Genomic DNA, 15,019 nt, shown 5'->3' on the forward strand with positions numbered 1-15,019 from the left:
AGATGATTATTTCTGAAGAAGTTTGTAAGCTGGCAGCACTTTGGGATCCCATCAGGTTTTGGTTTTTTTGGTGCCATGAGTTATATTGATCTGAGCATGCCAAATAAAAGCTCTTGCCTCCCTTTGAAGCAAACATGAAGTCTGTTTGCCCTGCTCTGGGTCTCTACATGTTGCAGTCAGTACACAAGAAACACCAGAATGGAGTAAACAGGTCCCACCTGCAGCCATTTGGGCTCATGCAGAAGGGAAGGCTGAAGACTCTCCTCCTGCCAAGTGCACAAGCAGAAACTGGCCCTGCAGTGCTTTGAAATGGCAGTTGCTGGATGTTACGTGTACTTTGGGTTGCCATGTTATGGACATTTATACTGACTTATGTTGATGATCTGGTTATTTGGCATAAAGATCAAAAGCACCGCATTTAAATTATGTCTCATCTAAACAAAGAAGTAGAAGTCAGACACCTTGACAATGCTAACTTTTACTTGGGAATTCAAACTGAACAGGAACTGGATGGAAGTTATCTTCTAGCCCTAGAAGGCATTAATCCAATGCCAATGGAATCAGGGCCGTTTCCACACACGTTAAATAATCCACTTTCAATACGCTTTAGTGCACATTTGTAACTGATTTTCCATGTGTGGAACAAAAAATCCACTTCTAAAGGATAACTAAAGTGCATTGAAAGTGCATTATTCAATGTGTGTGGAAACGGCCCAGGTTTCTGCAAGGGAAAAGAACCCAGTGAACCACTGCCAGATAACAGTAAGTACAAACCTGCTATAGGCAAGCTTTATACTTAGCCATGAGAAGACCTGATTCTGCAACAGCTGTAAGTATAAGATCTAGAAGAGTTAGTTCACTAGAGTTAGTTAGATCAAAGAGTTAGTTAGATCAAACTTAAAATCTAATACTGGTTATGTATTTGTCTGTGGGGGTAGAGTGATAAACCAGACAAGCTATAAACAAGAAGTTGTTGCCCACTCATCTACTGAGGGAGAATTTGTATCTATATATATTTATAAATATATTTATTGAGGCAAAAAAAAAATCCAAACAAAAAGTACAATACTGGCAACAAAAACAAAAACACTGTTGCAAATCTATATACAAGCTTCTATACAACGTTTCCAAATACATACAAATAAGTCCATACGTAATTTCCATCTATATGAGATACATTCAAATGTTGATACGTTTATAAGGTCCTCAATCCAATGAATTACAGGAAATGGGCTTTTGTCTTTCCAGTGTTGTATTATAAATCGTGCCATCCTAAGCAGAGTTACACCCATCTAAGCCCATTGACTTCAATACATTTAGAATGGTGTAACTCTGCTTAGGATGACACTATTACAGTGCAATCCTAAGAAGAGTTACTCCAGTCTAAGTCCATAGAAGTCAAGGGGTTTAGATTGGAGTAATTCTTCTTAGGACTGCACTGCCAGTGACCTAAACCACTTCTGCATGGGGGACAGAACTCCTCACTATCCTAGAAGTTAAGCCATATTGGCTTGTATGTGGCTGTTTGCACCTCTCATATTTGGGTGGATGGTGCTTTTTTTTAGTCCTCACCATGTTAAAATAAGTCAGGATCCTGAGTACCAGCACTGTCATCACTGATACTGTCATTTGTGGCATCACAGTGCCAGCCCTTCCTTCCTTCCTTCCTTCCTTCCATGTGTGCTGAATCAATGCATTACAGGAACACTGAATTGACCTATTACCTGGATTGCATCCTCTATTCCCTTCCCTTGGTTGATCCTGATTTGCTGATTTGCCTGTGCACCTCTTTTTCCTTTTAAGGAACTCCACATGTGATTGGCTGTGATGTGATTTTCAAAAAAACTTTAGGCAGTGGGTACCTCACTGTTAATTCATTCTTGTTTCTCTGATATTGAAAGAATCTCTTATTTGATTTAGATTTCTCTTTTGATTTTGTGGGCAAGAAAATGTTCTTTCCCAGAAACAAATAGAAATAATATTTTTAAAAGGAATCTTTATTTTGAAGCGATTATCTTATTGCAGCAGCGATTCATTGCTGACAAAGCTCCATTCCTGCCTCCTCTGTTGCTTTCTCTACCGCAGAATAAAAAGATAAAAAGAGAATCTAAAACTCAATATTAAAATCTTTATTTCTGATACTCAGATATTTCTTTTTTTTCTGATACTCAGATATAGATACTCTATAAAATATTCCAACTCCTGCTAAATCAAAGTAAGCAATAAAAAGGAACTTCTCCTGTGTGCTTTCAAACTATCAATGCATCGATCCAACATTGGACTTGAATTTTTTTTAAAAAAAAACAAGGGGAGAAGAATGAGGGGAGAAGGATGGAAAGGTGGGGAGGGGGAGTGGCTGGATAGATAACAGTAGCCAATCACAATGCCATAGAATGGCAGGGGGTTGGGGGCAGAAGGTGGAACACTAAAAGATGGAATAAATAATGTGCACAGGAAAATAGCCAGGTGGAAAGTTGATTTTTTAAAAAATCATGGTATAAGCACTCCCAGAAAAGCCACACAATAGCTGCAGTGACTACTTATGACAGAAAATAGGGTGCAGGAGGTCACAAAAAATTGCTACTGTATGGGAACTGAACTGGCAAAATTGGCCCATGCAAAGTGGTTTGTCAGGACAAGGAAGGTCTATATCTGTTGACCATCAGTTAGGTGCCAAGAGACAGGCAATTGCGTAAAAGTACATTAACATCCTCAAAAATCAATGAATATTCTAATAAAAAATAAAAATGGGTAACAGAAAAGAACAAGAGTACAGTAGCACCTGTAAGACTAACAAAATTTGTGGTGGGGTATGAGCTTTCATGAGTCACAGCTCACATCTTCCGATACGGATAATGACTTCCTCCTAAAAAGGCCAAACTCTTTGGAAGCATGCGGAGAGTTACAGTGACTTAAAATATTACTAGAGGATTCTGGAGTTTAAAGAGCCTTTGCCAGTCCAAATACTAGAGAGTAGCCAGAGCTGTACAGCTCTCTCTTTTACATGCACAAATTGAGAGTTTATTGGTTTTTTTAAATGACTGTAAAAAACAGACTATTGAGCTTTTCACAGTCACTACCTCATAACAAATGATTCCTGTTTAGAACTCTTGAAACATTTGTCTCATCTCCCTACTTCTTAAAAAAAAACAGCCAATGTGAAAGATGTGATATTGACGTGCAGAGGAAGTCCTTGTTTGAGCAGAGAAAACAACTGGAAATAATAAATTACATGGACATGGGGAATTATAACTTTATCCTATCACCTTCAGCTCTCCAAACTATTCCCTCCAGCTTGAATGTTATAGAACTCTGATTATTTCATCGCTGGTAAAATCCATTTTGAACATAGTAATATCCAAAAGCTTGTGCTGACACATAAATCTTTGCCATCTAGGGGAATTTATCTGTTTTCTGTTGTTCCTTCCTCTAAATCATAAGTTTGTCACTCCCCCACCCCTGCCAGGTCATGTAGTCAAATATAGACCTAACCCAATAGTGCCAGGAGGGAACAGTGGGAGGCAAACAGGAGGCACCAGCCCTGCCACCCCAGCCAGCAACCAGGTCCAGAACCTGCCCACTCCAGGGGGAAGAGGCGAAAGGCCAAAGCCTCAGAGGGCTGGAGGGAGCAGGGAGAGACCAGCTAGTCCCACCCTCCAGGGGGAGGAGAGGGGGCTAAGCAGGCCAGAGGAAAAGGGCCAAGGCAGGGGGAATAGGGACCCAGCAGCAGCCCAAACAGAGCCCTTACCAGCCAAGGAGGGGAAGCAGCCACTACAGCCCAGAGCCACACCCCGGCTAGAGGACAGTAGCCCGGCTCAGGAATTGCTAGGAGCCAAGCCCCTCCAGGTGGAGCTGCCGCAGGCATTCTGGGGGAGGAGATGGGTAGCCCCGCCCAGCATCAATGAGCAGGCAGCCCAGAAGCTGGCCGGGGCAGCTCCTCGTGAGCAAGGCCAGGGAAGCTCAGCAGCACAGAAGCCAGCTGGGGCAGCTCCTCATGAACAAGGCCAGGCAAGCTCAGCAGCTCAAAGGCCTACTGGGGCAGCTCCTCATGAGCAAGGCCAAGGAGACCTCAGCTGGGGATGGTTCACATTTAACCCCACCCTGCCAGCATGGCAAGGAAGCCTAGAAGGGATTAGTGATGGGAGGGAAACACCTGAGGGGAGGCACAGCTGGGCCAAGTCAGGAGAGGGAGCCAGCCTGGAAGGAGGGCGGGGCGGAGAAAGGAAACCCTATAAAGGGTGGCTAGGAAGAGCTCTGAGGTGGTGGGTTTGAGTAGGAGTGATGGAGTGGAGTGAAGGCAAGGAGGAGAGTGGATGGAGGAGACGGCAGAGACCAAAGGGGGTGAGTGGCTCAGGTTGAGCGTGCTAGTGAGTGGATTGAGAGGGAGTCTGGGTGATGTATACCACCCTTCCTTCCACAGAGTAGGGTCCTGCAGAATCCCTGGCCCCCCTTTGACATCAGGAGCAGACTGCCCAGTGCCCCGCCCAGCGGTGGCCGCTGCAAGCCCTGACACAAGTAACCAAGGCAGTTATTTGGGGAAGCAATATTTGTAAGGGTGCTAGTAAAGGACCATATTTCTTAGAGGTATGCTCTAAGAAGGAATGAAAGAAAATGCTGGGACACAAGATCTCAGACCTTTGAAAGCCATGTGTGATGAGGATATTCCCTTCTAGATTTTTAACCTAAAGTAGTACTAATTAGATGAAACCTCCCTTACTTCCCATAACAAAATCTCTGGCTTCTCTCCCGGAGAACCAGGTGCTCCAGAAAACCCAGAGCTTTCTTGAAAGCATCTCAAGGGTACTTCAGTGAGAAGATCTGAAATGATGGAAAGCCTCCCAGATAGACAGTTTACCCACCACAACTGATTGTTGCCAGGAAGTGGTGTTAGATGTATTCTAGCACATATTTTTATGTTCCTGTGAGATTCAACAGGCCTAACCAGTGGCATACATGAACTGATCCTGTGCACTAGAACATGTCCCAGACTTATCTGCAACATACTGGGATTTCTTGGCAAAGAAGGGAAATTACAGAGTTTTCTGTGAACTGGCTATTAGTTCAGCAAAACACATGTCCCTATCTACATTTCCCTCAAGAGCATGAGTGACAAGAATTAGCAATATATCGGAAGGAGAGAATTTGCAGGCAAATGTGAAGCATGAAGTCTTCATGATTCTCTTCTACAAGTGTCACTTCTCCAGTTCTAGCATAACCCTGGGTAGGGGAAGGATTTTAAATGGCTGAGGAGAGAGCCATTTGCAGGTGAGAACTGGCAAGTAGGTAAAGGGTTGTATAATCACTGTCCCACCCACAGATTGTCCCCAGCAAATATCCCTCCAAACCTTTGTATTAATGTACGGAGATAACCATAGAATTGGGAGCCCTGTTTTACTCTTCTAATGCCTATATCTACTCTGAAAATTAACTGCTATAGTGAATTTTTACCACTGCCTGACTTTTCTTACAGCTGTCTGGTGTTCACCCTATATTTCCCTTATTCTGATGTAATCGCTAATAGCTAATACATTCTGTTATGTTAATGGTTAGGTAGTGCAAGTTTTTAAAAGTAACCTTCAGGATTATGGTAATCATTTGTTCATGGAGAAGAGATACAGATTAGATAGAATAATAGATACAGAACACATTTGATCAGACTTTCAGACCCAATATTTCGCCATCTATAAATAATCCAGTGAGGAAAACAGGTATGTGTGTGGGCTAGTTATTGACAAGAGGCCTCTTCTTAGAATACATCAGGCTTAGATCAGTGGTACATTCCTGTCTGCTGGTAACAAGCCAAGCAAGGTTCTCAGTTACATTACAGGAATTTGAGGAATTTATTTGGATTTACACCAGTGTAACAGAAAGTATGGCTGCCTGGTTCAAAGTATTTACAGTCCCACCCACACAATTTTTAAAAAGTCATAGATCTTGTTGAAAAATCACAAAAGGAAGAATTCCTTTGCTTGCTAAACATAACATTCTGCCCTTTTCAGCTGACTGAATGATAGAAAAATGGAAATTGACTACAGTTATGTCAGTTGTTGGCTCCTTCCCCTCCTAATTAGCTTGCTAAGAACTGAAATAGCTGATTCATCATATTAGAACAATTGCATTGTTCTGTAGATCTACGTATAGTTTCCATGTTAGTTTCAAATGATCTCATTGCTCTGTGAAATGAAATATTTCCAAATTCAACTTCCATTGGCAGACTTCGTGAATGAAGTTAGGCGCTGATGTTTGTTTTCCAGGTTACCAACAAGGGAGGTTCTTGAGATAGTTTACATAATTTTAATTTGCAGCAAGATAAAATGCAATTGAAATGTGATAGAAACAAGACATCCGAGATTACAATTTATAGAACAACAAAAGCCAACAGCCTAACCACAGCAGTAGCACCCCAAAATCAAACAAAAGTACTGTAACATTCATAGTTGGACATACAAGTGAACAGGTGCAGGAAGGGAACTCCATAAATAGGTGCCATGTTAGAGAAGGCCCTGTGTCTCTACTCTCTTCACCTTGAAGGTGGAGGCACAAGGAACAGGTCTTAAGTCAGACAGGTTTATATAGGAGCAGGTTATCCTTCAGACAATGCTAGGCAATTTAGGGCTTCATGTGTAAGCATCAGCACTTTGAATTGTAACTGGAAAGAAACTGGTAACCAGTGTTTAAGTACAATGCTTGAACAGGTAGTGGCTACACAAATCTGTAATTTCTTGATTGAATTAAATAACAAGATTCATTTCAATCAGCCTCAGTCTGGGGATCTGCAGAGGGAGAGAGGGAGTCCTGCTCCTGTATCTTTATCAGTAGCCTCATTCAGAGAAATTAGGCAGAGGGAGCCTTCCCTATCATATTATTTCTATGTCCCAGAATCACAGAGTTGGAAGGGGCCATACAGACCTTCTAGTCCAACCCCCTGCCCAATGCAGGATGAGCCTAAATCTGACAAATATTCATCCAGCCTCTTCTTGAAAACTGTCAGTGAAGGAGAGCTCGCCACCTTCCTAGGCAGCTGATTCCACCTTTGAACTACTCTGACTGTGAAAAAGTTTTTTCCTAATATCCAGCCGGTACCTTTGTGCATGTAATTTAAGCCCACTGCTTCAGGTCCTACCCTCTGCTGCCAACTGGAAGCTCCTTGCTCTCCTCCAAATGACAGCCGTCCAAATATTTAAAGAGAGTAATCATGTCCCCCCTCAATCTCCTCTTCTCCAGACTAAACATTCTCAAGGCCCTCAGCCTTTCCTCATAGGGCTCAGTCTCCAGACCCCTGATCATCCTCATTGCTCTCTTCTGCACCTTCTCAATTTTGTCCACATCCTTTTTGAAGTGGGGCCTCCAGAACTGCACACACTACTCCAGGTGTGGCCTGACCAAGGCAGTATAGAGAGGGACTATGACCTCCTGCGATTTCGATGCAATGTCAGGACAAGCTTTACCTGATAAATTCCTGCAGGCCAGGTTTCTGCTAAAAGCACAGGAACAAAATCAGGAAGGAAGATGGCAGGAATCATTCCTACAAACATAGGATTAGATCCAGCTTTAGCTGGTGTCAAGTTTGGTAGTGCTGTACTGAGGCTAGTGATAGACGTTTTGACAGAGTCATTGCTGCCGCTGCTATACCTGCTCTTTTCTCTCACAATTGTCTCTGGTCAAGAAGGTTGTATAGGTGTTTACAGTCTTTCCAAGAGCTGTACAAATTTAATTTGACCAGGAAATAAATGATTGTGTATATCATGAACAATAATGCCTCTGCCATACACCACCCTTAACTCTCTTAAAAATGATGGACTGTCCTCAGATATACTGTACAAATAACTATGCTGGTGTACAGTCTATGCCCTTACAAGGGGAATAGGACTGGGCCCACTTGTACCTGCTAACCCCTCCCCCATGTTCATGACTTAGGGAAGTCATATACAAACTCTACAGGCATTGGCTGTTTCACACACGACAGATCTCTCCCCAACCTCTATTCCCCACCCACCCCCTGCCCCACATGTTAATTGTCAGGGTTGAACAAATGTCAGGGTTGAACAGTCTGGAGACTATCTAGCAATTTTGTCATTTTCAGCAAAATCTCAAACAAATAATATGACCAAAGAAAGCTGGACACAATCTCAAAAAAGTTGGATGGCCCAAATCCTTTTCAAAGCAATGGGGCACATGCTTGATTGCCACTGCCAATATTATACGTCTTATTGGGTTCAGTGAGATTTGGATATGCTAAATTTCTCTGGATTGTATCCACTCTCCCTTCAGGAAGGCAGTGCTGTACAATAGATGAAGCCCCAGTGTGCAACTTGGAAAACCAAATACAGAGATTTCCACGCCTGCCTCCCACACTATGCTATATGTAGCACAGCTGCTGTCCTCCCTTATCATTTAGGATTGCAAATAGCCTTGCTCTTAGCCTTCCTAGAAATGTGTGACACTGAGAAATACGATCTCTGGGCTTATTTTTTTTCCTGCTGAATGATTTTGTTAGGGAGGGGTAACTTTGGCTTCATGCTTACAATCCAACTGATTTCTAGAGCTTTGGTTGAGAAGGAATATCTTCCCATGTCTGCAAAGCTGGTGCCGCTGGAATTTCTTTGCCTTTCACTTTAATATATTGTTGGTTTCATTAGGGTGTAACCCACCACACATTTCCCAACATCTAGTCTCATTGATTTCAGAAGATCATACCCTTAAATAGAGTGGAGGTAAATTTGAAGTTATTTCTTAAACAAGCTCTGCTAATTTGAATTATAATATCTCATCCCCTTTAAATTCCAACTCTGGCTACTGTTGAATTTTGGGAACCTTTTGAGAAGGTTATAAACTCAAAATTCAACAGTATTCATAATTAGAGTTGTTAAGAAAAAGCTGTTTTAAGAAAAATGCTGAAGTATTGGTCTTCTTGACCCAGCGAAAGTTAGTCAAGGCCAAGGACCAAACAATGTGAGATATCTGTGACGGATTGCTTTACAGCAATCATAGGGAGCCCAAACTGAACTGTGGTCATAGTGCTGAGCGGGAGGGAAGTTAACCCTTTCTCCTCACACTGTTTCCCCAACTAAAATAGTTCAGAGAAGCTATCTTTTCCCAAGGAGTAGCTGATAGCAGATCAGATTTGTGGAGTGGTGATGGTAAATTTGATCAGGAAAATTGAGGATGAATTGATACCTCCTAGTAGATATCATCCACCTGGACTGAAGACCTTGAATATAGCAAGTTGAAACTTAATGATAATGCAGAGCATTTGTGGAGTGTTTTCAATTGTTCGAAGTGTTTCACATTTATTATCTTGCTGTAATGTTTACAAGAATCCTACAAAGTACATCAGTGTTATTATACTTGTGCTAGAGATGTGAGATTGAGGTTGAATGCTTCTAGCATATGATTATGTTCATGGCTGGGACAAGACAAACAGGAGATTGCCTGATTTGTAGCTGAGTTTCATAACCACTAAGCTACACCCTCTTCCTTAACATTATTGCCTTTTGACAATGCCTAGTTTGTAGGCATTTAAAGTGATAAACATTATTATTTAAAAGTGATCCACAGCATTTAAGTTTTTAAAGCATCAAAGCTGAATTTTAAATGCAAAACTGATATGTTTTTCAAATTTAGAAAGTTAATTCTGCAATTTAGCTGATTTGTTTTATTTTTGGAAAGTTCAGCACTACTCTTGAGTACACGTGCAGTGTTAGGCAGTTGCATGCATACTGAGTACAGTTGTATTCTACCTCTCTACTGGATCTTGCAGCTCTTTTGCCTGATGGGACATCCATTCCATTTAATCCTGTGGCCTTCTGAAGCCACTGCAACAAAGTGATTTTTGCCAATGTACCACAGAGTTCACTCTCTGCAAGCTACTGACCAGCAACTACCCTTAGGTGTTTTCACTCAGATGAACTGATGGTTCAAACCTGAATGTTAGAAACAGTGTCTAAATGGTTGCAAAGACATTCCATCAGAAGACAGATGTGTGGGACAGTCTTGGTAGAAATAGATAATGGTGTTTGGAAATCTATATAAAGACAAGTGTCCTGACTGACTCATCATCATCCAGCCCATACCCCTGGACCTAGAAACCTGAAATTTGGGGAGAACATTAAAATGTGTTTTCCCATAGGGATACAGCTTTTCTGTGTGGCTGGCAGGCTGCTGCCTGCTCCCCACCTCTGCCAACTGCCAACTGGGCCACTCTTCCCTGATTGGGCCAGTCTTTCAAGGTCATTTGCATATGCGGCCAATATTCTAAACAGTATGCAGTTGCTATTGGGAGTTATTGAATGTATCCTGAGGTAAAATGCATCTTCCCCTCAAATTTCACTTGGGTTGCCAATCTCCCTGTGGGGCCTGGCTTTCCTGTGTGGCTGGCAGGCTCCTACCTGCTTCAACCCCCACCCCGGATTGGTCAGCTGTGGAACTCTGTGTTCTGAGGTAAAAATCAGGTCAAGGAAACTGCAGACAGTTGAAGAAAGACGGTACAAGACTCCTGAATAGGGATTTTATATAAAAGTCAGAATGGCAACTGAGTTTTTAAATGTTCATGGGAAGATGGTGCAAGACCTTTCCAGGGGCCATTTTGATGCAAACCTCTCACATAAACTTGCCAAAGTGCCCACCACACCACCCCTCCTTCAGTCCAATTCCACCTCTCACCTCTCGCAGCCATCACCTCTTACTGCCCCCAAGAAGCCTCCTAGCAGATGTCGTGCAAGATACACCAATGCTAAAAGGAGGAAACAACTTAGAGATGTGGCAAAGAAATATGCACATCATACTCCTGTGGTGCACTGAGCAGCAGTGGCCAAGTACCAGCAAGATCACCCCGAGGGGCACAGAGCAGCAGAGTCTCTCTATGAGCAAAGCAATCCTGGAAGACGAGTAGAGAGGTGCTCATTTCCATGGAAGGTCAAGGCTCACTCAGGCATGGCATGTGATCCTTCACTACCTTCAAGCTGCCTCTTAACCTCATCCATGCAGAAATACCCCTGTCCAGCATCAAAACAAAGCAACATGGCCCAAGTGCTGTGGAACTGTAAGCTCATTATTTGGGATGAGAGCACCATGACACTTAAGGGGTGTTTTGAGGCATTGAGCATAACTCTCAAAGATGTCAGGGGCAATGAGAGAGAGATTGGGGGAGTCATCGTGCTGCTGGCTGGAGACTTCCAGCAGAATCTGCCAGTAATCCCAAGGGGAACTTGAGCTGACGAGGTTACTGTGTGTCAAGACATTGTATCTGTGGCCCTTCATCAGGAAACTCTCACTAAGAAAGAACATGAGGCGAGGTGTCCGTTGGGGAATTCTCTGAACTCCTGCTAAAAATAAGGGACAGAGAGTATCCTGCATCCAAGGGAAAGGTGACCATCCCTGCAAACCTGGGCACAGTAGTGACGACCCTAGCAGACCTAACAGTCATGATATACCCTGATATTGCCACTATCACGGCGAAGTCCATGGACTGGCTGTGCAAGTGTGCCATTCTGACCCCCAAGAACAACAAGGCTGTCATCATTAATGAAACAACTTAACTCCCTCAAAGGGGCAGAAATGGAGTACAGATCTGTGGACTCAGTGGTGCAAATGGATGACACAGTCAACTACCCCATGGAGTTCCTCAACATGCTAAACCCTCCTGGCTTCCCAGACCACAAGCTTCTCCTCAAAGTGGGGGCTCCAGTGATGCTGCTCTGGAACCTCAGTCAACCCAAACTCTGCAATGGCACCAGACTGTGAGTGAAAGCCCTCCACAGGAACGTCATCGAGGCTGCATTATTCACCAGCAGTGCTCGGGGGAGGGGGGTCAGTGTTCATACCATGTATACCACTCATACCATCAGAGAACCCCTTTGAATTCAAGAGACTGCAGTTTCCCTTGAAGGCCTGTTTTGCACTGATGATCAACAAGTCCCGGGGCAGACACTGAAGATGTCAGGAATTGACTTGAGGGAGGACTGCTTCTCACATGGGCAGTTATATGTAGCCTGCTCCAGAGTGAGCTTACCCAGTAGCCTGGTGATCCCAGCACCTGATGGGAAAACCACCAATGAGGTCTACAAAGAGCTCCTTCAGTAGAAAAAAAGGTTGTAGGTATTTTTCACTTTATTTATTGCACTACCATCTTTTCCTTTTAAAAATCTCTTCAAGAAATATTACATTTCAAAATTCACTTCATCAGTTTTTGGCATCAACACGCTTCACTTTATTCAAACACCTTTGTGAAGCTCAGGTACCATGCTATTATACTACAAAACCAACTCAACCCCCCCACCACCAAAAAATGTTACATACCCATAAGTATTATAAATGGATTTAAATTAGTTAAATACCATAGCAAAGCATGGGTATCAAGCTAGTTTTAAATGTAGAGGATGTGCAAACAACTTAAATATGTTTTATCATGGCTGGTAAATGAACAATTTAAGTGTCACTTCAGTCAAACATTTTTATTATTCCTAAATGTTTTATTATGCCAATCCTGCAAAACTATTTAGAAGTGCTTCAAAATCATTAAACGTATAAATAAACTATGAACTGTTGTTTTGGCTAAGTGGATTATTTCATAAACTTGGTTGAAGAGAAACAGATACCAGCTCACACTGTTTTCCATAATGCTAAAGACTGCCCAAGCAATACTGTGTACTCTTCATGCAAAGTGTTCCAGGAGCAATGTAAAATTAAAGCACCAAGAGGACCTCAAGTGGGCAATTCTGGAAATGATCTTGAAAGAAATGAACCTTTTACATCAGGAGATTTAAGAAACATTTAAATGTTTATCTTGGGTATATGAAACTGTACTTTCTAAAGTGTAGTTTCCAAAGATTCTCAGGTTCTAACTATTCACCAGCATTTCACTATCTCTTAAGGTGAAGAAAATATCTAGTCAATCCCGCTAATGCATGGCCAGATTAAAATTAACAATACAATCCTACACAGAGTTACATACTACTAAAGCCATTGACTTCAATGGACTTATTGTATAACTCTGTTTAGGGTTGCACTGCAAATACGGACCATTTCCATATGTCCTGGTATAGCGCTATACTCATGGAACGAGGACAACTTCCTGGTACGGTTTCTGACATCATTGCGCCACAATGCCATTCTCAAGGCATGATGACATCAGAAATTGAGCCAGGAAAACGCCCTCCCTCCGTGAGTATAACGCTATGCCGGGATGTGTGGAAACAGCCCATGTTCCCTTGTTGCCAACAGAGTTCACTTTGGCCACTAGAATTTTATTCTAGTTTAATTAATGTATTGGCTAGGCTGTAATCCAATCATTCTCAAAAGCAATGAGTAAATTGGCATCAGTGATTCCTCTCCTCGTTACCTCTACTGTCCTGTTATTTCCCCCTATTGTCCAATTTACTTTGAGAGTAGAGATCTCTCTTTTGCTTATGAGGAACAGAAGGGATTGTTAATTTTTATGGCTGTATCCTCCCATTCAATTGGCTTCATGGTCAAAGCCTCGCAGCAAAGCTGTCTTTGAAAGGCCCATCCTCAGCAGTTTGGCTGGGTAAAATATGAACCCACATACTGGAGAGCCTGCTTGGCTGTTTCTTTCCTAAGTGGCAGATATCCCTCCCATATGGAAATGAGAAATCAACCAGGGTCCTTAAATCTGCCTCTTAGGATATTTGCTAATAGGAGAAGTAAATACAGGATGAGAGAACAAAAGTGTTACCACATGTGCTCCCTTTCACGTGTTTCAATAGACACATGTGCACTCTCTAACTTGGGTTTGGGACACTCACCCAGAACCAATTTGGGGGATTTAAGCTCAGTGATGGTGAAACCTCTTCCTGCTTCCCCAGCCTGGCTATCTTAGAAAACTAACACTTGCCAATTTGGGGGTGGGGTGGGGTGGGGAGGGAGAGACATGTGACTTAGAGATCTTTTACCTGGATAGTAGGCACACAAGCTCAAATGGCCTCTAAAAGGCTACCAGTAACCATGAAACAACCAGATCTTTTCAAAAGCAAGGTTTAGAATTTATTGAGGGAAATATAGGGGTACAGGAATTAAAAAGTACTCAGGCATAGGAACAGTGCAACTGTGATGTGCAGAGGGACAAGCATATGGAGTGTTACATGAAAGGAAAGAAAGAGGAAAATCAAACCTCTGGCTGAGAGGGATCTCTGCACCTGGGAATGGCCATGAGAGAGAGAGAGAGAGAGATTTTTTTTGAGAAGCCCAGTAAAATGGGCAAAGAAATAAAAGGAAAAAGTAAAGAAAAAAGAATACAAAAAAGAAAGACAAAGATTAGAAATAAGGGAGAAAGGAGATTTTTCAGAGGAAAGAACAGAGAAGTTTACCTATCCTCAGCCTGCTGAACTGGGTAGAATATGTTGTTGTCTGCTTTGATGATCCAGAGACTGAGAGAGGAGGACCTCAGGCAGGGCTTCTGAAGGTCCCAAGGAAAAGTATGGCTGGTTCTAGAGGAGAAGAGTGGAGTGAGCCAGCAGAGGGCATTAGGCTGCCTTCCCTTTAGGTAGCTGAACAGCAATAGTTATAGGAGCCCGCACAAAAGAATGTCTAAGAAGTAACTGTAATGTCCAGGAATTCAGAGTGAGCCCTGAGTGTGAATTTGTACATTTCTGGAATTTGAATGAGCTAGGAAGGAGGTTTCCCAGAAAAGTAACAAAAAGGTAATTACTTCTAGAGGGCAAAAAAGGCTGGCAAGGTGAAGACTTCGCGTGTGCTGTAACAGGTTGCTAGAAGACATTTAGACAGGGTCAAGTACAAGTAATCAAGCCCATCTGGGTGCTTGATAGTAATCAGATTTTGTGCTGATGCGATTACATGGATAGGTCAAGGAAGCCCCTGTGGCAATGGGTAGGAATGCTGATGTCCCATCAATAAATCGATCTCCCGCCCACAGTTATGACCACTCATTAGCATAGCCTGAGGAGACTTTGGCTTTATCTTTTCCAAAGCATGGCATTGCTAGCTTCTGAAATGGCCAAGATGGAGTCAGAGCAGAGAGCACACAGCTTGGAAGGTGGTCCCT

The sequence above is a fragment of the Eublepharis macularius genome, chromosome 1 (assembly GCF_028583425.1).
Source record: "Eublepharis macularius isolate TG4126 chromosome 1, MPM_Emac_v1.0, whole genome shotgun sequence".
Lineage (NCBI taxonomy): Eukaryota > Metazoa > Chordata > Lepidosauria > Squamata > Eublepharidae > Eublepharis > Eublepharis macularius.